Below are 25,184 nucleotides of genomic sequence, written 5' to 3' on the forward strand. Positions count from 1 at the left end.
GTACCTGGGTTGCGGGCATATCCCCAGTGGGAGATGTGCAGGAGGCAGCTGATCGATGTTTCTCTCTCATCGATGTTTCTAACTCTCTATCTCTCTCCCTTCCTCTCTGTAAAAAATCAATAAAATATATTAAAAAAATATTTCACTCATTCATTCAATCACAACTCTTAGTTGAATACCTATCCTGTACAAAGAAAGGCTCTACCTAGTAAAGAATTGGGAATTTGAAGACCAACTACTAGTGAGATGCTGGGGAGAATCTTAAGGTGAATGCTGCCATCTAGGCAGTAATAAGACCTGGGTTTTGTTTTATTTTGTTATTTTCTTAAAATCCGCACTCAAGGATATTTTTTTCCATTGGTTTTTAGAGAGAGTGGAAGAGAGAGGGAAAGACAGAGAGAAATATCGATGTGAGAGAAACACATGGATTGATTGCCTCTTGCATGTCCCTAACCAGGACCCGGGCAGGGGAGGAGCCAGCAAGCAACCCAGTTATGTCCCCTTGACCAGAAAGGAACCCAGAACCCTTCCATAGCCTGACACTCTATCCACTGAGCCAAACTGGCTTAGGAGGGTAAGACCAGAACTTTGCAAACTGGAGTTCTGTGGCCAACTAGCAGTCAGTGAATATCTAGTTTAGAAGAAGTTAGTAAGGGAAGGGGTAGGGGGTTGAAGGGGGCTCTAAAATATGGTGATGGAAGAAGATTTGACTTTGGGTGGTGGGCACACAATCCAATACACAGATCTTGTAACACAGAAACCTACATCTGAAACCTACATGATCATATTAACCAATGTCAGCCCAATAAATTTAATAAAAAGAAGTTAGCAAGCCAGTTTTCTGTAGGTTTTTAAATCAGAAAGAGCTTATAGGTACTTTATTCATATCTGTATTTATTTTTGCTCAGCCAGCATCAGTTTTCCCCTCAGTTTCCCTTTGGGGGGATATCCTTAGGAGTAGATTGCTCTTCTCTTCTTTCCCTGGCAGCCTAGACTCACGGGCCCTGAGTTTGACATGCTTGGCCCTAGACTATAATACATGTGACCTGAGATTGACCAATCAATAGTGGCTCCTGGCCAAGACTTAGCCCAATTGTTTTCCTGTTGATTCTCTGGGGCCCAACAACATACTTATTTTTTAAAATATATTTTATTGAGTTTTTAGAGAGAGGAAGGGAGAGGGATAGAGAGTTAGAAACATTGATGAGGAGAAACATCGATCAGCTTCCTCCTGCACACTCCCTACTGGGGATGTGCCTGCAACCAAGGTACATGCCCTTGACCGGAATCGAACCTGGGACCTTTGAGTCCTCAGGCTGATGCTCTATCCACTGAGCCAAACTGGTTAGGGCAACATACTTCTTTATAATATTTCTGTTTTCCTTGCAACAGATAAAAAGAATTTTAACTTACAAATTGTGACAATTTCTTTACCAGGCTGTAAGCTCCTTGAAAACAGGAACTAAATGTCATTCTGCTCTTTATCTTTGGTGCCCAGTTCAACCCTTCTCAATACATGCAGGTTGAATAAGTGAAGAAACATGCTATTTTTATGTGGGGCTATGGAGTTTGGGATTCTTGGCATTACTGTGGTTGTGGGGCAAAAAATTCTGTACCTATATACTACCACAGTCACTAACAGTTGAGCAACTTCATGTTAATAAACGGAAACAAGAAAATCCTGGAAAGGTCCTTTTTCTCTGTATTTGATTACTTAGCATCTCTGTATGTTACAATTTTTGTATATGTACTGTGGAAATGAGCACAACTGAGGCTTCTGCCCCTGGTTTCCCAGAACCTCTTCCCGAGCACTGCCCTCTGTCCTACTTCAGCTGTGGTAATATCCTCTTCACTCTTCAGTCCTGATATGAAGAATACCTCTCCTATGAATTCAGGTCATAAAGAAGGATCTGCCATTTTTTCCCCCAACATTATTCTCTTTGCTTTCATCCCCTCCTCAGACACACACAGAGAATCTATTATTTGTCAGGTTCTGACAGTTCAGAAGGTACAATATAGTCCCTAATTTAAATTCAGGAAATAGACAAATACGACCAAGAGAAGAGACAAGTGAAATAAAAACAAATTGTGTTGTGCTTTGTTGAAAACTGAAGCGATAAGGTAGAGAGTAATTGCCATGGGGAGGCATGTGGTAGAGAGAAGCACTTCTAGATAATGTAGTCAAACAGGAGCTCACTGAGATGAACTGAGACCTACATGATGGAGTCAGCTTTGCAAAAAGCAACAGCCTATTTAATGGCCCAGCAGCTAGAGAGAGCTTGGAAAGAGCCATAGAAACCGACAGAGGCCCTGCGGTGTGGTTCAGTGGTTGAGCAGTCCACCCACGCACCAGGAGGTCGCTGGTTGAATTCCAGGTGAGGGCATGTTCCCCGGGTTGAGGGCTCCATCCCCAGTAGCAGGCGAGCAGGAGGCAGCCCATCCATGTTTCTTGCTCATCATTGTTTCTATCTCTCTCTCTCCCTCTCAAATCAATAAGAACATATTTTTAAAAAAGAAACTGACAGAAAGTCAGTGTAGTGTGGCTAGAGGATGAACAAGGGTGGAGGATGCAGATGAAGAGATTGATTGGTTGTTTTAGTCAGGGCAGTTCCATGATTAGATTTACATTTTAAGAAGTGCAATCTGGCTGTTCTGTCCTCTCTCCAATGTACAATAAAGTTGTTATTGCTCTTTTAAATGACAGATGTGCAGCATTTTCCCTTGGGACTTCCCAAGTCCCATTGGGAAAACATCCTGGAACATTCTGGGGTAGCTGCATCTCTGATCTTGGTCTCTGGAGGCAAAATACATCTCTTAGTACCAGCTATGGGAATCCTTTCCTAGGAGTTAATGAGGCAAAGTGAAGGAGGGATTAGTACAAAGGCCCTGAGGTGGGAAGGAACCTGGATTGTTTGAGGACTTGAAAGTGGCAGAGAAGTGTAAGAATGAGTGGCAGGTTAGGTTCAGACTTTCAAGAGCCTGGTAGATAGGCTTCCAGTGAAGACCCTACTGATCTGTATCTGAAGAACAGTGGGAAACAGGCTTTGAGCAGAGGATGCCTGTGATTATATTTGCGTTTTGAAAGCTTCCACTGTCTCTGTGTTAAGATTGCATTAAAAGGTGGAAGAGCAATGGGGCTGAAGGGATCACCATCATCCAGGAGAGATGTGATGGTGGCCTAGACTGGTGTTTGCAGTGGAATGGAGAGAAGTGGAAGGCTTTAAGATGCATTTAGGGGGCAAAATTAACAGGTGATGGATAGTGTCCAGCTCCTGGCTTCGTGTGATTTCAGTAGTTACTGGTGAGTGGGGACTTCGAGCTTGGGATCAGGGCGCTGGCCGGGTTCCCGCGCGTTAGTGTAGTGGGCGTGGCCCGCCGGACGGTCGTCATGGTGATCATGTTGGGCGGGGCTGAGGGCGGGGCAGCTGGGGTCTGCGTCACTTGGTGGTGGCGATGGTGCGTATGTGTGGGGGGCGGGGTATACGCTGGGCGCGTCCCTAGGATCACGTGGTGCGCAGCACGCAGAGTCCTTCTGGCGGTTGGTCCTGAAGCGGCGCAGCCGGAGCGGGGCTGTGAGGTGAGCTCGCGGTGAGGCACAGCGAGGCGAAGCCGGCTGGTCGAAGCCGGTCCGGGCGGGCCCGCGCCGGCGCGTGCCGTGCGGGCGGGGAGGGGGACGGACGCCACCGCTGCTCTGGTCCCCTGCCCGGCCCTGCTCCCCGCCTGGCCCGTCTCGCCCAGCCCGGAGGGAGGCCCGGGGACTGCTGCTGAGAGCGTGGCGGGCGTGCGAGCGGCGCCCAATCCTCAGGGCTGCCCGCGGGAGTGACGGCGGCCTAAGCCAATCAGCGCCGCCCGAGGGGGCTGGGTCGCGGGGTGCGGGCCTGGGGCGCGGAGCGGGCCGTGTTGGTGGTGGTGGTGGTGGTGGGCGGTAAGCGGTAAGCGGTAAGCGCCAGGGCCAGAGCCTGAGCTTTGTGGCCCGGAGACCTCCACCACCAGCCTTTGCTATTGCCTTTTTTTTGAGAATGCGTTTTTGAAAATTGACTCTTTTCTCCTATTCTGGGGAGCACACCCCTTTCTCAAGCCCGACTATGGGAGTGTCCCCTTTCTCTAGTTTTGAAAATGTGGGTGGGTCACCCCTTTCTTAAGCTCCAGTCCAGGGGGTTTTACCTCAATTTCCAAAGCCCCCTCAAACTGAGGATGTACCCCCTTTCCTAGACTCCTCAAACTGGGAAGACACTTCCTTCTTTCGAGCCTTCAATCTGAGTAAGCACTCCCTTTCAAATTTGGAGCTTCGCCCTGTTAGCGAGTCTCTCAGATCTGGGGTTCAATAACCAGAGTTTTGGGGTACTTATATTTCCACAAATCCAAGCCCCCTTTTCCAGGCTCCTAAGCTGGCAATGTGCTTCCCAGAATTTCTTAAATTTAAGGGCTGCTTCCTTTCCTCAACCCTTCAAATCTGAGGTGCACTTCATTTCTAGATACGACTGAAAATGAGATCCAAGTCCTGAAGTTTAAGGGTACATATAGGCAGTTACACAAGAAGGGAATTCGCTGCTCTTCCAGTCACCGTTTTTGGGTTTGCACCCTTTTTCATTAGTTCCCGAGGGAGACTCATTTTCATATCTGGGGGTGTATTTGTTTCTTGTGTTCCCCAAATGTATGGGATACACCCCTTTGGATACACAGTTTTCAGGGTGCAGTCACCTTCCTGATGCTTCTTAAATCTGGGAGGGTACTTCTTTTTTTCTGATTCCTCTCATTCCCAGGTGGTAGTCCATGGTTTTTGAGCTCTTCCGCCATCTAATACATCCCCTCCCCTCCCCCCAGTTCCCTTCCATTTCTGGAACCTCAATTCCCTGTAGGTGCTCTCTCTGTTCCTTTTTATTTTTTTTAATTTTAAGACTGATATCAGTCTTAGCACTTGTATTTTCTTTTTTTATAAAGATTTTTTAAATGTATTTTTACTGATTTCAGATAGGAAGGGAGAGGGAGAGAGAGTTAGAAGAGAGAGTTAGAAACATAAATGATGCCCTAGCCCATTGGTCGGCAAACTCATTAGTGAACAGAGCCAAATATCAACAGTACAACGATTGAAATTTCTTTTGGGAGCCAAATTTTTTAAACTTAAAACTATATAGGTAGGTACATTGTTATTAACTTAATTAGGGTACTCCTAAGGTTTAGGAAGAGCCACACTCAAGGGGCCAAAGAGCCTCCTGTGGCTCGAGAGCCGCAGTTTGCCAACCAAGGCTAGCCGGTTTGGCTCGGTGGATAGAGCGAGGCCTGTGGGCTGAAAGGTCCCAGGTTCTATTCGGGTCAAGGGCACATGCCCTCAAGGGTTGCGGGCTCGATCCCCAGTGTGGGGCGTGCAGGAGGCAGCCGATCAGTGATCTCTCTCAGCATTGATTTTTCTATCTCTCTCTCTCCCTCTTCCTTCCTCTCTGAAATCAATAAAAATATATTTAAAAAAAACATAAACGATGAGAGAGAATCATTGATCGGCTGCCTCCTGCACGCCCCCTACAGGGGATTGAGCAAGAGCAGCTAGGGCTCTTCCTTTGATGAATGGGTATCTTTAGCACAGCACTTTCTCTGCTAATGTGACTTTTTTTTTCCCCTGAGCGTACTTCCTATAGTCATACCTGAATTCACTTTGCCCAAAGGGAGGCTCTCCCTTCTAAAGGGGTGTCTGCATGTTTTCTTTCCTGTGTCTACTTTATCTTTTATCTTTCTGCTAACTGGAACTCTTCTCTGTTAGCTTGCCTTCTACCCAGGCTGGATTTAAACTGGGAAGGAATCACCTCTCATTTCTTTGGTTATTCACAGGACTCTTAATCCTCCTGGTGGTTTGCTTCCTATAATATTCTGGTTAGATGAATACTGTTTTCTCCTTTGCTTTATTTTCCTGTATTGGAAAAAAAAAAGCTCTCAAGAGATTCTTCTAGTCTTGCTTTCAGCTCAAAAGCTTCCTCCCTACATTGGCTTACTTCTTTCCTTTTATCAAGAAAAGAGATCATTTGGAGGAATGTCTTATTACTCTTTTTGTTATTGTCCCTGGGGTGCAGGTGAGGGATGGATCCTTGTCTCTCCCATCACCTATCTGCCAAGCCTTGCTCCCAACCCTTACCTTAAAATCTACAAATACCTGGGACCTCTTGTCTTTTAAGAGCCTCTCAGTAGATTATTTCTTTTGTATTTCCCTCTGCCTTTCTAGATCTTACTCAGGGCTTCTCAGCCTGAACCCCTTAATCAGATTAATTTCTCCACAGCTGGAATCCCAAGTGCTTATGGGATAATGACACCTCTGACCTTTCTTCCTTTTGAGAAGTACTTGAGTGTGCAGCTGTATGAGGCCTCAGTGGGGGAGAGAGTTTGGGCCTGAGAAACTACATTGGCAGGACAAGGCCAGAGGAAAATACTGCATTTTTAGGACCACATCCTTCTGAATCTCATTTGGAGATTGGAAGTTTGCCAAGCACCTGCTTCTTAGGGATGCTGGGGGATTTAATGATACTCCCAGGAACCTGTAGGAATTATTGGGGCATGTGGAGAAGTGTTTGAACTCAGTGTTGGAACTTGAATTGTATTTTCAGAACAACTAAGCTGTTTTATATTATATCTCATGTTCATGAAAGCCCTAGAGCTAAGTTGTGTTATTTCAGGAAGTGAAATAGATCCATATTTAGATCATTTGGTCATTAGTAACTACCAAATTCATCAAAAAACATGGAAGGTCTGTCTGAGCAGTACCTAATAAAATAAAAGTGAACAGGTACTTTGTCTCTTTATTTGCCTGGTTGGTGCTTTATCTGTGTACTGCTATGAACAGTGCACCCAAGTGTTCTATACCACTGCTTCTCAAACTTGAATGTGCTTATAAGTCACTTGGGGGTGGGGTCTTGCTAAAATGCTGATTCTGATCCAGTAGGTTTAGGGTGGGGCCCGAGTGCCTGCATTTTTAATTCCCAGGTGATGCTAATATTACTGAACTATATTTTGAGTAGTGAGGTTCTGTACACAAAGTCAAAGATTTTTGTGTGAAAATAGGAAGGTGGTGGTTAGCCTTATGCTAACCTTATGCTTATTGGTATTACGTTCCATTTTCTCTTTATCCAGACACATACCCCTTAAAGTTTTTTTTTTTTTTAAATATTTTTATTGATTTCAGAGAGGAAGGGAGAGGGGGAGGGAGATAGAAACATCAATGATGAGAGAGACTCATTGATGGGTTGCCTCCTGCACACCCCCTACTGGGGATGGAGCCCGAAACCCAGGCATGTGCCCTGACTGGGAATCGAACCCAGGACCTCTTGGTCCATGGGACGACACTCAATCCACTGAGCCATCACAGCTGGGCACCCCTTAAAGTTTGTACAAGGCATGATCCCCTTCTGAGTACTACTAGTTATACTCAATTACAGTTATTCTAGCATTTAGCTTTAAAAACCATGGCTAAAACTTCTCTAGGACTTTGATTTCTATGTACTTTGTCAAATTTATTTATTTATTTTGTCCACCTTTTCCAAAACCTGGGTGTTTCCCTTCAAGTTCCATGATAGCTCACTTAATGGCTATAGGCCTGTTTCTGCCATTTGTACATGTATTAAAACTTAGTCTCCAATTCTGAGATGTCAAGGTAGTTTCTAGCTTTTTACTGCTATAAACAGTGCTTTCTGTAGAAACATATTTAGCCCAATCATTATTATCTCCCAAAGATAAATTCCTATATGTAATTGGTAGGCCAAGTTACGTGCTTATTTTTAAGACTTTTAATGAATATTGCCAAAATGACCCGCACAAAGGATGCATTGATTTATACTTCCACTAACAATGTATGAGAATGCTCTCTTTAAAAACAAGGTACGAAAAGCTCAATTTTTTTCTATTTCCCTTGAAAATTAATTCATATTTGTTAAACTTTAACAATTTTTTAATTGAATATTTTTGGTGACATTGGTTAATAGAATGATATAGGTTTCAGGCATACAATTCTATAATACTAGAGGCCTTGTGCACGAAATTCATATGCAGGTATGGTCTCTAGGCCTGGCCTACAATCAGGGCCATCTTCTCCGGCTGCCTGCAGCCAGCCCCGCCCCCCCCCCCAACCCCCCCCCCCCCCCCCCCCGTGCCTCCCCCCAACCCTGGTTCCCTGTTCGTCATTGAGTGATCGGAGCCTGCCAGCTGGGAGGAGGAACTGAGAGGTTGGCCATTCCCGCCCTCTCGCCAGCCCTGCCCCCATCGTGGGTTGCCCTCTGTGTGTGGGGCAACTGGCGGGGCAGGGGCCTTGGCTTGGCACTGCCCGCATCCCCTGCCATCCACCCCCGATTCCCCATTTGCCATTGGGTGATCGGAGCCTGCTGGCTGGGGAAAAGGACAAGAGAGGTGGTCAGTGCGCCTCATAGTGACTAGTTGAGCAGTCATTCTGGTCGTTCTGCTATTAGGGTCAATTTATATATTATCCTTTTATTATATAGGATATCACCTGTATATTGTATTATGTGTTCATGACCCCTAGTCAAGTCTCCTTCCATCAACATTTATTTATATTTTGTCAAATTTAAATGCTTAAATGTTTTTTGCTTAAATTCAAACATAATTCTTGACATAGAATCATTATATCATACTTCATAGCTGATATAATCATCCAGCTTGTTTCTCTGATTCCTCACCTGTTATCCTACCATGGTAGGGAGCCTGAGCTATCCCAAGTCAGCAGGGTCACAGGTGTTGGAATGTCCAAGTCTTTGGTTTTCTAGGTTCTGAAAATGGTCTGGGAAAGGCAGCGCTTGGAACTTGAATGGAAGCTGCTAGCTTATCTCTGTATGGGAACTTCACAAAGGTGAATGCTGGTGGGAAGATGACCTTTGTTGATGGGGATCATTTCTTATGATGGTCTCTCTCCTTTTGAACCCACATTTCTAATCTATTTCTAAGTCTTAGTGGGTTTTTTCTTTCTAAATGTCTTAGGTCATTTCCCTGGCTGTTACCTGTCATGGCCTTTTTCCAGCATAATCCTATTCTGTGCTCTAATCAGGACAAATTTGAATGACTAGACTATTTTGTGTCCTGGTCCTCCCCTTCCCCCATTCCTCACATGAATGTCAGATTCTCTTCAGTCAGGGATTTGATCTGGATTTGGCAATAGTCCCAGCTGCTCCACTCACTGTTGAGACCTCAGGCAAGTCACTTAATGCTACTGGGCCTCATTCTCCCCTTTTGTAAAGTGAGGGGCTGATTTCCTCCAAGGTCTGCCCTGTTCTGAGTCTTCGACAGTACCTTGCTTATTAGAAACCCAGTGTCTGGGAGCTTGTTGTAGCAGATCTGATTTCTTCACGTGCTCTGTTGGGCAGGCTGCCAGTCATTCTCTTGTCCGAGTCACTTCTGCCACTGCCTCTTTCCTAGCCAAGGCAGCCAGCTTGTCCTCACACCCAACTAGAGCATTCTTCTGCCTCCATGTCTTGTCAGTTCCATGCTTTATTTTATTCAAAACTGCCTAAACTTCTCAAAGAAATCTTCCTTGAATTCTCTGTTTAATGTTCACTACTTCCCTGAATCATTAAGAGGGAGGCTGTATTTTACATAAAACATGTTTATTTGTAAATTCTCTTGTCTGATGTATATTTTAAAAATGTTTTCCTCTCCTCCCTACTCCAGCTTTCTTTTTTTGCTTTGAATTAGCAGTGTAGATAGAATGAAATTCTACCAGGTGGCTTAATGGTTGGGTGTTGACTCATGAACCAGGAGGTCACAGTCAGGTTGTGGGCTTGATCTCCAGTAGGGGGCGTGCAAGAGCCAGCAGATCAATGATTCTCACCATTAATGTTTCTGTCTCTCCCTTCCTCTCTGAAATCAATAAAAACATATTTAAAAAAGAAAGAAAGAAAAATGTAGCCCTAGCCAAATATCTCCATTGGTTAGAGCATCGTCCCAATATGCCAAGGTTTTGGTTCTATCCCCGGTCAGAGCACGTACAAGAATCAACCAATGAATGCATAAATAAGTGGAACAACAAATCGATGTTTCTCTCTGTCTTCCTCTTTCTCCAGAAAATTCAGTAAATTAAACAAACAAACAAACCACGTGGCCTATCTAAGTAAACTGATTGGATAAAGAGTAATATTTTTTTAAAAAGTAATCCATCCGCTCCCCCCTTCCCCTGCCCCCTCATTACTTCCTAGGGAGATGAAGGGAGGTTTGAGTTCTGATTTCCAGGCTTTCAGTGCTTGGGACAATGCTCAACCAACTGAGCCACACTGGCCAGGGATACATTTTTCTTGATAAGCATTTTAAAAAACAAAATATGTCTTTAGAGTCTCCTTGGTTTGGTTAGATGATAAACTTGGAAAGAAAAAGGGAGGATGCTGTCCATATTCATTTCTCTCAGCGACTGCCCCTTTCAGATTGTTGACTGACTAACCTTGGGGTAATCTATTAAAAATGGAAACCCAAGCCCTAGCCAGTTTGGCTCAGAACATCGGCCTGCAGACTGAAGCATCCCGGGTTCGATCCCAGTCAAGGACATATGCCCGGGTTGCAGGCTCAGTCCCCAGTAGGGGGTGTGCAGGAGGCAGCTGATCAATGATTCTCTGTCATTATTGATATTTTTATCTTTCTCCCTCTCCTTTCCTCTCTGAAATCAATAAATATATATTTTTAAAAAATTGAAACCTTGATTTGTAATGATGCTGTGACAACTTTGCTAGGTCTTGGGCTAGGTATTTAGCTACCTTTTGCTTTTTTTGGACAAATAATGAAAGCAGTGTGCTTGAAGAGATCCCATAAAATTTTAGGAGCCTGGTATGAGTCACCAAGCATAAACAGTGCAGTTGTATGAAAGGGAGGTGGTGCCTGAATCAGTGGACTTTGGGGAAGGAGGACAGGAGGGGCCTGTGGAAGGATTTAAAACCATGTTTTTGTTTGATGAGAGCTTATCTGATGTCAGGAGCATAATCCTAGGATTTAAAAGGCTGACTCCCAGGCATCTTAGATGACTATGTGGGTTCTCTTTGTCCTAGTAAGAGACCTGATTTTCAAGAGGTCTCTTTCCTGCATGGAAAACGTGTATGGCTAGGTGGATTGACATGCCTTCCTTGCTTTTACAGGTGCACAGGTGTTGGGATTTCTAGGTTTTGGAAGTTTGGCCAGGAAATGTGGACATTTTTATTTTAATTTATTTTTATTTTTTAAAATATATTTTTCTTTTTAAAAAATATTTTTATTGATTTCAGAGAGAGGGAGAGAGACATAGAAACATCAATGATGAGAGAGAATCATTGATTGGCTACCTCTTACATGCCCTCCCCACTGGGGATTGAGCCCACAACTTGGGCATCCTAATTCATAGGTTGAGACACTCAATCACTGAGCTACACTAGCCCAGGTGACATTTTACAACAATCCTATATAATAAAGAGGGAATATGCAAATTGACTGTCACTCCACCACAAAGATGGCTGCACCCACAGCTGAGGCTGAGTTCCCATAACGAGCTTTAAGGAGCAATCAGCAGGGATCTGAGGTGCCAGGCCAGGGGACCTCAGGTTGTGCCCCGCCACCCAGTGGGGCTTGACAAGGGTGGGACCGGCTGGTTCTGGATCTAGCCCAATGGGGGGGGCCAGCCAGGTCTGGGTCTCGCGCACGTGGGTGGGTGGGGACTTGACTCTGGGTCCCGTGGTGCACCCCAGACTCTGACAGGAGGAAGATTTTCATATACATTTTACTAATTTTCTTTCATCTCTGACACTTTTATTATAAAGGCCAAAAGCAATATTAAAATATTTCCTCTAATTCCCTTTTATTATTTATTTATTTATTTTAAAATACATTTTATTGATTTTTTACAGAGAGGAAGGGAGAGGGATAGAGAGTTAGAAACATCGATGAGAGAGAAACATCTATCAGCTGCCTCCTGCACACTCCCCACTGGGGTTGTGTCGGCAACCAAGGTACATGCCATTGACCGGAATTGAACCTGGGGCCCTTGAGTCCGCAGGCTGACGCTCTATCCACTGAGCCAAACTGGTTAGGGCTAATTCCCTTTTAATGTGCATGAATTTTGTGCACCGGGCCACTAGTAATAATTATAGAAGCATTTTTTGGAGTACTCTATTGGATCTTATTGAGTCTTGACAATTTATTATCTTCATCTGATAGATGAGGAAACTGAGGTTAAGTAACTTGTCCAAGGTCATTTGCTAATTAAGAGTCCAAATTTCTTGGCCTGTAGTGCCGTTTTATTTACATCTTCCTCTCTATGGATGCTTTACCCCTCCCCTCACCCTCACCCTGGTTAGAATAAGTCATTTTAATCACAGTATCAAACAGGCAACATTCTGGAAAACCGAACTGAGGTGCTGCTGAGAGAAGGGATGGCCTTGCCCCCTCATCCCTGATTCCATTCCTGACCATGCAAATATCCTTTAATTGTAGAAGCCCAGCTCACTACCTTTATCTCTTTCTTGAGGCTTCTGGACGTGGATGGTTTGAGCTGTTTGTCCCATGGAGTGGTGAATGCTGTCCAATGTGCTTTGATGTGTAGGAAATTGGTCATGCTTTGACCTATATGAGAATTACACATCTCCAATTTAGAAAAGCAAGATAGTTGAAGAGGCCACCTTTCATGTCCAGGTTGCATGGTATATGGTGGTAAGAACCAGGATTTGGAGACAGAATGCCTGAGTTTGAGATCCAGCTTCTGTAACTTGTAACTTGGGTATGTGGTTTAAACCTCTTGGGCCTCTCACTGTGGTGTAGGCATTAGAGACACGTCTAGCATGGCAGGTTACTTAACCTGTCTGGATCTGTTTCCACACTCAAGTATCATCATAACTGTCTCCCATTCATTGATCATCGGAAGTATCAGTAAATACTACCCTTTTCCTACATTTCCTAATCTAAAATAGGAATAAGAAAACCTAATTCATAAAGTTATCAAAACTTGGTGAACTGTGAAGAGTTGAGTATATGTTACTATTATTTTTATTTTATTTCTTTCACAAAATGTTTGTAAAATCTCCTCATGGACCTTGTTTGTTAATTTGTATTTTATCCTTAACTACATCATTAGTGTCTGTAAGAGAAAGATACTAAATTTTTCCCCTCATTTTCACACTTAAGAACATAACAGTACCTGTCCAACTGGTGTGGTTCAATGGTTGAACATCAGCCTATGAACCAGGAAGTCACGGTTTGATTTCTGGTCAGGGCATGTGCCCTGGTCCCCGGGTTGTGCGCTTGATCTTCAGTGTGGGGAGGGGGTATGCAGGAGGCAGCCAATGAATGATTTTCTCTCATCATTGATGTTTCTGTCTCTGTCTCCCTCTCCTCTGAAATCAATGAAAACATTTTTTTTTAAAAAAATGACAGTACAGTATACTCTTTTTTTAAATATATATTTTTATTAATTTCAGAGAGGAAGGGAAAGGGAGAGAGAGATAGAAACATCAATGATGAGAGAGAATCATTGATCGGCTGCCTCCTGCACGCCCCCTTCTGGGGATCAAGCCTGAAACATGAGCATGTTCCCTTGCTGGGAATTGAACCTGGGACCCTTCAGTCCTGAGTCCGATGCTCTATCCACTGAGCCAAACCGGCTAAGGCAGGACAGTATACTCTTAATATCATTAGTGTTTAGATATCCCAAAGGCCTTATTTTTATTTTTTCATTTTTTTTTTAATCCTCACCTGAGGATATGCTTTTATTTATTTTAGAGAAAGGGGGGGGGGAGGAGAGAGAGAGAGAGAGAGAGAGAGAGAGAGAGAGGGAGAGAGAGAGATAAAAGCTGAGGTCATCTCTAACAAGCACCTGACTACCATGTAAGGGTACTGCTTGTTAGATGCCAGGGGTGCCTATGAGGAGGAGTTCAAGGCTTACGGAGAAATTGACTCAGAAAGAGGCAATTTCAGTATAGAGTACTAATTGCTGTCTCTCAGAGGACAGGCCAGCCAGGCTGTCATGGGAGAATATCGGACTGAGCCCCTGACCCAGTAAGCTCTTCAGGGAAGGGCTAATGGTTGAGCCCAGCCCTGAAGGATCAGGCAGAGGAAGCAGCTTGTTTGAGCAAAGCTCTGGAGGTTGGAACTGCAAGGAGCCTGGGAGTGTGGGCTCCAAGAGCAGTAATTAACCATGAGAGCTTATTGTGTGCCAGGCTCTGTGCTAAGTAATTTTTTTCTTTACCACACCTATATGAAGGTACTGGTACTATCCCTCTTTTACAGATGAGGAGGCTGAGACTCAGAGAGGAAATGACTTATGTGAAGTCATCTGGAAAATGGTGGAGCTGGGATCTAAATCTCACTCCAGAGTTCTGGCTCATAACCTCTATGTGCTACTGCCCCTCTGCTAAGCTTCCCTGCATCCCTCCTTTTAAGCTCCCATTCAGTTTGGTTTGGTCATAAGGATTAACTCACTGATAGCCACTCTGAGGAGCTTAAACTTAGTTGTGCAGGGAAACTACTAAACTGCTTTTATTTAAATTGAGATGTAATGACATATAACCTGAATTGTTTAATTAATTAGTTAATTAACTAAACATTTTTTTAAACAGCAATTTTTAAAAAATATATTTTTATTGATTTCAGAGAGGAAAGGAAAGGGAGAGAGAGATAGAAACATCAATGATGAGAGAGAATCATCGATCAGCTGCCTCCTGCATGCCCCCTACTGGGGATTGAGCCTGAAACCCAGGCATGTGCCCCTGACTGGAATTGAACCTAGGACCCTTCAGTCCTCAGGCCGATGCTCTATCCACTGAACCAAACCAGCTAGGGCAATTTATTTTATTTTTAAATATATACATAGTATTTTTTTTTTTAAAATATATTTTATTGAACTTTTACAGAGAGGAATGGAGAGAGATAGAGAGTTAGAAACATCGATGAGAGAGAAACAATCGATCAGCTGCCTCCTGCACATCTCCCACTGGGGATGTGCCCGCAACCCAGGTACATGCCCTTGACTGGAATCGAACCTGGGACCCCTCAGTCCGCAGGCCGACGCTCTATCCACTGAGCCAAACCGGTTTCGGCTATATACATAGTATTTTAATAAAACATACACAATTAAATTAACTTGAAATTAACCAAAGAAGTAACCTGAACTGTTTTATGATCAGAAGCATCTTATGATCAGATTTGTGTTTTAGAAGTATCACTGTAGTAACACTGAGGAACATTAGTAACAATATAGTAGTTGATTAGAGTCAGATTACCTGGGTTTAATTCCTTGCTCCAATACTTGCTAGCTTTGTTATTTGAACAGCTTACTTTCTGAACCTTAGTTTTTTTCATCTATAGAATAGGAATAATGATAATCCTCATTACGAACCTGTGAGGTAGACACTAAATGACATATATGTGTATATATAGATATATATATATACACACATACACACACACACATACATACACACACTGAGTGGCCAGATTATTATGACCACCCCATCAGTACTTCGTTGGGCCACCTTTTGCCTTCAATACTGCAGAGATTCTTGGCTCCACGAGATGTTGAAAAGTGATGCGAGGAATCTGACACCATGCCTGATGAATAGCACTGTCCAGTTCTGTGAGATTTGATGGTTGTGGAACCAGCTGCCTGATGGCTCTTTTAACTTCCTCCCACAAATGCTCAATTGGATTGAGATCTGGTGATTGTGGGGGCCACCTAAGCCAGGTAAAGTCTCCCTCATGTTCTTGAAACCACTCCTGCACAATATGAGCACCGTGGCATGGCGCATTGTCTTGTTGGAAGAAGCCATCTCCATTGGGATACGCCATCAACATGATAGGATGAACTTGATCAACAACGATACTTAGGTATGTTGTGCTATTCAGACATTGTTCCACATGAATTAAAGGGCCCAAATCATGCCAGGAATACATGTCCCAAACCATAACACTGCCCCCACCAGCTTGAAGGGTTGTATTCATGCATGTGGGGTGCATGCTTTCATGCTGCTTCCGCCAAATTCTCACTCTGCCATCTGCATGATGCAACTGGAAACGTGATTCATCGGACCACATGACTTTTTTCCAATGCTCGACTGTCCAATCCTTGTGTTCCTGTGCGAATTGGAGACATTTTATCTTGGTAACTGCAGACAGCAAAGGTGTTTGAACAGGCCTTCGGCTTCCATATCCCATATGATGCAGTGTACAGCTAATTTGCCTGCAAACGTCAGGTGGTCATAATAATCTGGCCACTCTGTGTGTGTATATATATACATATACATGTACATATACATATACATGCATAGATATATACACATCCCATGTTCAAAGGCTGTTAAATCGCGTTGTTTACCCATATCTTCAGAAAAAAATCACTTCTGTCTTGGTAAACAACCTGCTTCCCTATTTATAATGGTCTGGCCCTCTAGCAACTTCAGCGCGAAATTATAGCTAATTTGCCTACAAACGTCAGGTGGTCATCATAATCTGTCCACCCTGTATATGTATTTAGAATAGTGTCTGTCATAAATAGGCAGTCAGAGGATGTCGGCTTGTGAGACAGTATTGGTTTGAACCTGGGAGGGTGCGTCTGAAGGCTCTGAGCTCCATCATGAGCTGTTGCAGTGTCTGGGTTAGTACCAGGTGTGTGTGTGTGAACTGGGCAACCACCAGAAATGGGAGAGACTTAGAAGTAGGTATTACAAAATGGTGACAGAAAGGGAGGCATAGGAGATGCCCATGTTTTTAGATTGCTGTATTGGCCAGTCTTGGAGCCTTAAACTGATGGGGAGACAAGGAGAAGGAACTTGTGAGGGTAAGATGATTAGCTCAGTGAGGTTGAGTAATGTGCCAAAGGTCATTCAGCAAATATATTCTGGAGCCAACCCTGAGCACTAGGCCCTTTGCATTGATTCTGGGAGGATCATTGATTTAACCAATTCATTCTCAGTATTTTAAAAAAATATATATATTTTTATTGATTTCAGAGAGGAAGAGAGGGGAGAGAGAGAGAAAGAAACATCAATGATGATGGGAGAATCATTGATTGGCTGCCTTCTGCACGCTTCCCACTGGAGATCAAGCCTGCAAATGGGGCATATGCCCTGACTGGGAATTTAACTGTGACCTCCTGGTTCATAGGTTGATGCTCAATCACTGAACCATGCTGGTTGGGTTCATTCTTAGTGTTTCGAAATAGATAAACTCAACCTGTATTTGCTGTCTGTCTGAATTTTAATTGTGGAAGGAAAAGCTAGGTTCTCGGAGAAAGCATTTCAAGTATCTGGGAAGTGTGGGAATTTTTTGGCCTATTTCTTTTCTCTCTTCCTAATTCCCTGACTCTCCCCTCTCCTCTGCTTTCTTCCTTTGCCCCTCAAGTAAAAGAAATGAATTCAACTCTTTTAGTGTGACCTGGGAAAGGTCCTGAAGGAATGGAAATGATCTTTGCTTTAGACCCAGTGCTCCTTCTATATCCTTGAAACTTGAGGATGGTGGTTCAGAGGCTCTTGCACCTAATGAATCAAATTGTCACTTCCCTAGGATTAAATTGTGCAGTTTTTGTTTTTTAGTTCTGTATATTGGATACCATTTGTTAGCATTTCATAATAATATTGACGGTAATCTTTTGTGTCTAATGTCCTTTTTGCTAGTACTATTTCTATCATATACCATTTTATCACTGATACTATTTAGTGTTTATTGTGCTAAGCACTTGATATCCATTAGCTCACTTATTTAATCACAATAACCCCAGGAGGTAGAGGTTATCAATCCCATTTTCTATATGGGCAAACAGAGGGGAGGCTAAATGATTTTTCTCATTTTTACTCAGCCACCAAGGAGTGGAGATAGGATTGGCCAGAATCTGAGTCTAAAACCTGTCTGTGCTGCCATCCCTAAGCACTCCCTGGCCTTCCTCCAAGCCAGAACTTTGGCAGAGTCCCCTTGGAAGCTTCCTCCTATAGATCTATCACTGGACCTGCTGGTATATTGTTTATGCTTTTCTGGAACAGCAGCAAGGGCTTCAGGGTAGTCTCCACCTGGTAGGCTCAGGGCTGTGAGGGTGGGGTAGAGGAGCTGATTTCCACCTGAGGGAGGGGCCTTGCCTCTAGGACTTTGCCTCTTCTTCTAGATCAGGGGTGGGGAATCTTTTTTTCTGCCAAGGCCCATCTAATCTGATAATAGACAAACATGGTAATTGACCATACCTTCGCTACGCCTCCCATTGGCTAATCAGTGTGATATGCAAATTAACTGCCAACAAAGATAGTGGCTAATTTGCATACTGCAGGCAGATCCTGCTGCGCCACCTAAGCACGAGATCCTGGCCTGCCCTGTGCAGGGAGGGGTGGGCGAGGCAGGCAGCAGCGTGATCCTAGCTGCTGCCTGCCCCAACTCAGGATCCAGGCCTGCAGTGTCTTGGGCGGGGTGGGCGGGGCGGGCGGCAGCGAGATCCCCAGCCTCTGCCCGCCCCAGTGTGGGATCCGGGCCTGCCATCTGCGACCGGGGGAGACAGGGCAAACACTGCGGGATTGGGCGTGCCATCTGCCACCCGGGGAGTGGGCCTAAGCCAGCAGGTGGTTATCCCCCAAGGGGTCCCAGATTGTGAGAGGGCACAGGTTGGGCTGAGGGATCTCCCTCCCCTGCCAGTGCACAAGTTTTTGTGCACGGGGCTTCTAGTTTGGATATAACGTCATTGTTTATAACATCATTTGCTTAATATAATTCACTTAATATGAATTTATGTTTCTATGAAAAAAACTCCTAGATTTATTGAATTTCGAGTCCCACTTATGGTTACCTTGACAGGGCCAGACCAAATGATTCCCCCACCCCTGCTCTAGATCTTCACATGGGTGTCTCCTTGTCATTTAGATCTCTGCACAGACCTCAGCTTCTTTTTATTTTTTTTTTTATTGAATTTTTTACAGAAAGGAAGGGAGAGGGATAGAGTCCTAGAAACATTGATGAGAGAGAAACATCGATCAGCTGCCTCCTGCACACTCCCCACTGGTTATGTGCCCGCAACCAAGATACATGCCTTTGGCCAGAATCAAACCTGGGACCCTTGAGTCCGCAGGCCGACGCTCCATCCACTGAGCCAAACCGGCCAGGGCCACATTTAGTTTTTAATACATCATTTGGCTGTTGTAAAGATCCAGTAAGATAGTATAAGAATGAAAGGTTGTTTGCATGTTTAAGTAATGCCTTTTAAAAATATAAAGGAATATGGAGAAGTAATCCAAAACTAAAATCTTCCAAACTAGATAATCCCTGGAGGTACATTTAAAAAAAATCAGTATTATATTTGTTTCAGGTGTACAGCATAGTGGTTAGACAATCATATACTTTACAAAGTGCTCCCCCTGTTGTTTCCAGTACCCTACTGGCACCATACACAGTTATTACAATATTATTGACTATTTCCTATGCTGTGCTGGAAGTATGTTCTTAAAGTTAGACAATTATAACAATACAGAAAGGTAAAAAAATGAAAAGGCAAATTTTCATTCTCTGTATTTTTCATTTAAAGGAACTACTGAGACAGTTTCTTAGTTTCTTCCAGATAATTTTATTATCTGCTAAAATAGATGTTTATATTTATGCCTGTTTACTTACATTAAAGGGATAATACCATACACATGCCTATACACTATGCCTTTATTTTTTAAAATATATTTTATTGATTTTTTACAGAGAGGAAGGGAGAAGGATAGAGAGTTAGAAACACCCATGAGAGAGAAACATCCATCAGCTGCCTCCTGCATATCCCCTACTGGGGATGTGCCCGCAACCAAGGTACATGCCCTTGACCAAAATCGAACCTGGGACTCTTCAGTCCACAGGCCGACTCTCTAGCCACTGAGCCAAACTGGTCAGGGCAACACTATGCCTTTTTTACTTGACAATATATCTTGCAGATGGCTTTTTATATCAGCATGTACAGATTGTCATTATTCTTCTTTAAAGAAATATGTCTTTATTGATTTTAGAGAGTGGAAGGGAGAGGGGTAGAGAGAGAGAAACATCGATGAGAGAAAACATTGATCGCTGCCTCCTGCACGCCCCCTACTGGGGATTGAGCCTGCAACCCCAGGCATGAGCCCTGACGGGGAATCAACCAGTGACCTCTTGAGCCACACCAGCCAGGCTGCCATTCTTTTTTAAAGAAATAATTACTTTTCATTTACCTGGCTATATGGCCTGACCAAGGAATTGAATCCGTGACCTTTTGGTGTAAGGGATAGCAGCGCTCCAACCAACTGAGCAACACTGGCCAAGACTGCCATTCTCCACCCCCTCCCACCATTATTCTTTTTGATAGCTGTGCAACATTATATTGTATTGATGAACCATAATTCATTTAACTAGACCTCTTGATGGATGGACATTTTAGCTGCAGAAATTGCAAAGCTATTTTGATCATCCTTATAGGTAATTTGGCAGAGTCTGGGAGGGGTGTATCTTTAGGAAAAGTTATTGGCAGTGGGACTGCTGGTTTGCAGGTATGTGCATTTTTGTAGATAGTTCTAAGTTGCCTTTAGAAAAGCTTTTCCAATTTATGCTTCTACCAACAGTATATATGCAACCTCTTTTCTCCTCATCCCTGTAAATACTGGGTATCCTCCCTATCTGAGTTTTGCCTATCTGAGAAGTGAAAAATTGTTATTTTGATTTGCATTTTCTTTTTTAAATTGAGATACTTTATTATTATTTTTAATCCTCACCTGAGGATATTTTTCCATTGATTTTTAGAGAGAGTGGACGAGAAAGAGAAAGAATTATCGATGTGACAGAAACACATTGATTGGTTGCCTCCTACATGAGCCCTGACCAGGGCCTGGGCCAGGGAGGAGCCTGTAACTGAGGTACGTGCCCTAGACTGGAATCAAACCCTGGACCTGTCGGTCTGCAGGCCAACGCTCTTTCCACTGAGCCAAACTAGCTAGGACTGATTTGCATTTTCTTAATTTAAGGTGAGATTATGTAGCTATACCATCACATGCTTATTAGACCTTTATATTATTCCCTTCCTCCTCCCCCCAGTAATCTGCCAGTTCTTACACTTTGACTTTTTTGTTCATGGTTTGTATGCACTCTTTGTTAATAAAGGAAGTTAGCTCTTTGTCATATGTGTTGCAGTTATTTTTTCCTAGTTTGTCATTTGTGAAAATGCCCTTTAAACTGTATTACACAGTGTAAATTTAAAGTTTTCATTATTATCATTGATATAGGTGCATTGACTGTGAATATTGTATTTAAGGAAATAAACTAGGCTCTCTGTCTCCTGTATGGGAGCAGTGGGGCTCCCATTGTTGGGAAATTTGAATGTAAAGGAGTAATTTGAAGTCCTGCCAAGATCTTTAAAATGGAATCTTATATAAATACAGATTGCATCAGATTTTTTTCTCTCAGTTTTCCTCGTTGTCCTATTGAACATATTCCTTTCCCTCTTTTTCTGGAAGCTGGAGATTTTTGGAAGAAAAGCTAAAAAGAATGGATAAATTAGCACATTGTGTACCACATAGAAATCTCTTAAGACATATGCCAGGGACCGCACGTTTTTGGGCAAACTGCACGTTATTTAAACCATCATAATGCACTTTAGGTATTGTTTTTCAATAATTGTAACACTTTTATTTACAAAAACAAACAATTAAAGTTCCTAGTACTTTTTTAACGTATGGTACTGCGTAAAACATTTTCCTCTATGAAGAGGGACCAAACAAAATTTACATAAGTATCTAGATTCTCTCCTTTTTCCATGGGCGTGAAAAACGAGAACACTTGTGAGCGGTCCTTAACAGATGGCGCGCGAAACACGAGAAAACTCCTGAGCGGTACGAAATGTGTTAAAAGCTATGGAATCTTAGCCCTGTTGTATCTGAAAAAAAATTTATGTTTAAAACTGAATGTAACCCTAACCGGTTTGGCTCAGTGGATAGAGCGTCAGTGTGTGGACTGAAAGGTCCCAGGTTCAATTCCGGCCAAGGGCATGTACTTTGGTTGCGGGCACATCCCCAGTAGGAGTGTGCAAGAGGCAGCTGATCGATGTTTCTCTCTCATCGATGTTTCTAACTCTCTATCCCTCTCTCTTCCTCTCTGTAAAAAATCAATAACATATATATTAAAAAAAACAACAACAAAAAACTGAATGTGAGCCCTGTCTGGGTGGCTCGGTTGGTTGGATCATCATCTGGTACATCAAAAAGGTTGTGGATTCAATTCCAGGTCAGGGCACACCACCCAGGTTGCAAGTTCAATCTCTGGTTAGGGCATATAAGGGAGGCAACCAATTGATGTTTCTCACATGGATGTTTCTCTCTTCCTTTTTCTCTCTCTCAAAATCATTAAAACCCTGGCCAGTGTGGTTCAGTTGGTTGTGTATAATCATGTGCACCAAAAGGTTTCTCTTTCGATTTTCAGTCAGGGCACATGCCCAGGTTGTGGGCTCTATCTCCAGAAGGGGGTTGCAGGAGGCAGCCAAACAGATGTTACACTCTCACATCTATGTTTCTCTCTCCCTTCCTCACTTTCTAAAAATCAATACAAAATATTTTGAAAAATCAATACAAAATATCCTTGGGTGAGGATTAAAAAAATACACCTAAATGTGAGAAGCATCTTATGTAATTAAAAAAAAAATTCCTGCTTCTGTCTTGAACTCTTTTTCATTAGCAGGTGTTGTCAGATTAAATTGAGACTTTCAAATGATTTCCAGGGTATCTCTCCCCTTGCCCTTTGTTAGAGCTTGTTCATCTCTTCTCAGTATTTGTGTTTGTCTTCCTGGCTGGACTGAAGCGAGGACTGAGTTAGATTTCTTATTTCTAATTTCCAGCACAGTGCCTTAATGACAGTACTAATGGTTTGTTGGACGAATGAATGTGAAATGTAAAAACAAATTCTGCCACTCCCAGAGGAGTGGAGGGAAGATTGGGGATTGGAAGTGAAAGGCAGATTAGTCCTTAGTCTTGTTCTGTATAATACCAGAGTGTGAAACCTCAAACAAGTGGGTCAGAGTTAAAATGAACAGGTTTTAATTCATGATAAGGAAAACCTGACAATTCAGCCTCAAGAGGAATTCGTTTTATTTTTAAAAGAAAGAAAAGGAAAGTTTTTAATCTGCGTCCCCGGGCAACCCATGAACCCCAAAGACAGGGCCAGTGGAGTCGCACCAACAGGGAAGGGGGGTTTCTTTTTATACAGGTGTTTAATGAGGGGTGGGGGCATGAGCTGAGGAAGCTCCCGCCGCGGGGGTCGGCAGGGTATTCAGGAAGGAGTCAGTATCCGTGTGGGGGTCGTTGTGGATACCAGGGAGGAGCGGGTATCTGTGTCTGGCACCCTGATCTGTTAGAAATTCCAGGGAGAGTCCATTATCTCATCACGCATCTGCATGCATCGGATTCTGGGCTCCCTCCAACCTAACATCCCGGCCTTTTAGTGATAGGGGATGCTGACTCGTTCTGACTACTTCCAGCTGACCAGGGACGATGGGGGGAGGGGGGCATTAAAGGCCAGGGTCAGGCAGAGGCAGGTCAGAGGGTAGCTGAGTGTAGGGATGGAGCAGGAGCTGATACACAGTCACCCGTGACATCTCCGTGATCTGGGAGCGGATGAACTTGAGGAGGCAGGTGGCTAGGAGAAAAAAGACACAGATGAGAATCAGGGGCCGTATCATGGGTAGGACCCAGGTAGCTAAGGGGCTTTGGAACCAGCCGAAAGGAGAGTTGTCCTGGAAGTGTCTTGCATGTAGTTCTTCACTCAGTTTAGTCAGGGTTTGCATGTTTTGTTCCACTATTCCGGACTCGTTGATGTAGTAGCAGCATTCTTCCTGAAGGAATATGCAGGTTCCTCCTTTTTCTGCAGTCAGAAGATCTAAGGCGCGCTGGTTCTGTAGGGCTACCTGGGCTATTGATGTTACTTATCGCTGTAGGGAAGCTAAAAAAGGCAGTAGTAGACTCCAGGGCTAACTGGAACTTGTTATTGAAGTCCTGAGCAGAGACCAGACTGTTCCTGAGGGCCCCCTGGTGAGGCCTATCGAGGTAGTGATACTCACCCCTAACATGACAGGGAGGAAGGCGGCCTGGTGGGCCCCGGGGGGGGGGGGGCGGGGGGGGGGGATGGAGGGAGCAACCAGGCGAGCTCCGACGCTTTATACAAGGTTAGTTGGGGAACTACTGTGACCACGAAGCAAGGCCCGGGGTCAGAGGAGTTCATGCAGTTGCTTAAGGTGCCATAGCACCAAAAGAAGGTACCCGGGCTGGCCTTGGTGAGACTGGCTGCGGTGTGGTTTTGGGTGCAGTTCTAAGTGACTCGTCCCCTACTTACCAGATTACTGGTCTGGTAGTACATCGTGGGGGTAGGGTGGGCTCTGGAGTTTCGGGAGGCATCATGGACCTTGAACCTCCACGCATAAGCAGGTGGGGGTTGGTGTAGGTTGCTCAGGGCTGGGAGGAGAAGGAGGAGCGGGAGGGCGACTAAGGCGGACCTTAGTGGGGCCCAACACCTCACATTTATAGAAGTCATGCTGCTCCGGGGTCCTCTTGAGTCTGGAGAAGTGGTGCCACGACGGGTCACCAAGCAGCTTAGCCGCTGTGGGGGCTGTGAGGATTACAGTGTGGGGTCCCGTCCACCCAGGCTCCAAGGCTTTTGGATGTAGGTTCTTAAGGAGGACCGAGTCACCAGGGTGAAGGGCTGGTACTCGGGAGTCCTGGTCGGTCGGCTCTGGCTTGGGCAGAAACCTGTCTGCGTGTTCTCGGAGCAGCTGCCTGAGTAAGGACAGATATGGGAGATACGTACCCAGGGGAGGAGGATCAGTAGGGAGACGGTGGTTGAGCAAGAAGGGTCTCCCATATAGGAGTTCAAAAAGGGCTTAAGAAGGTGGGGCTCCTTGGTGTAGCCCGGATTCTGGTCGGGGCCATGGCAGGAGGTTCAGCCAGGAGCTGTGAATTTCTAGAGAGAGTTTAGTTAGATGGTCCAATACGTTGGAATTGAGTGGCTATGATGAGGGTTCGAGCCAGTGACAGACAAATCTAGCAGGATGTAGAGGAGGAGGGATTGATGTTAGAGAGTAGATAGAAAGTTGTGTTGATGAGGGTGGGCATAGGAGTAGGTCCAGGGTTTGTAAATAGAGAGTGACACTAGAGGATTTCCCATCTCACACAGTAGAAGGAATTTGTTTTCTTGAGTCATTGGGAATAATTTAGTCATCTTTACTCATTCACTCCCTTGCTCCC

General features: G+C 44.1%; 1 protein-coding gene across 1 annotated transcript in view; it reads left to right on the forward strand.

The window, feature by feature from the left end:
* The first annotated feature begins 3,541 nt into the window (after window positions 1–3,541).
* PHF20 (PHD finger protein 20) overlaps window positions 3,542–25,184 on the forward strand; it is a 132,549-nt gene continuing 110,906 nt past the window's right edge. Inside the window, exons 1-2 of the mRNA XM_081097054.1 lie at window positions 3,542–3,577; window positions 15,483–15,813. The gene's annotated coding sequence lies outside the window, so the exon portion shown is untranslated. The remainder of the gene's footprint in view (window positions 3,578–15,482; window positions 15,814–25,184) is intronic.

Source organism: Myotis nattereri (assembly GCF_964212035.1).
Source record: "Myotis nattereri genome assembly, chromosome: 8".
NCBI lineage: Eukaryota > Metazoa > Chordata > Mammalia > Chiroptera > Vespertilionidae > Myotis > Myotis nattereri.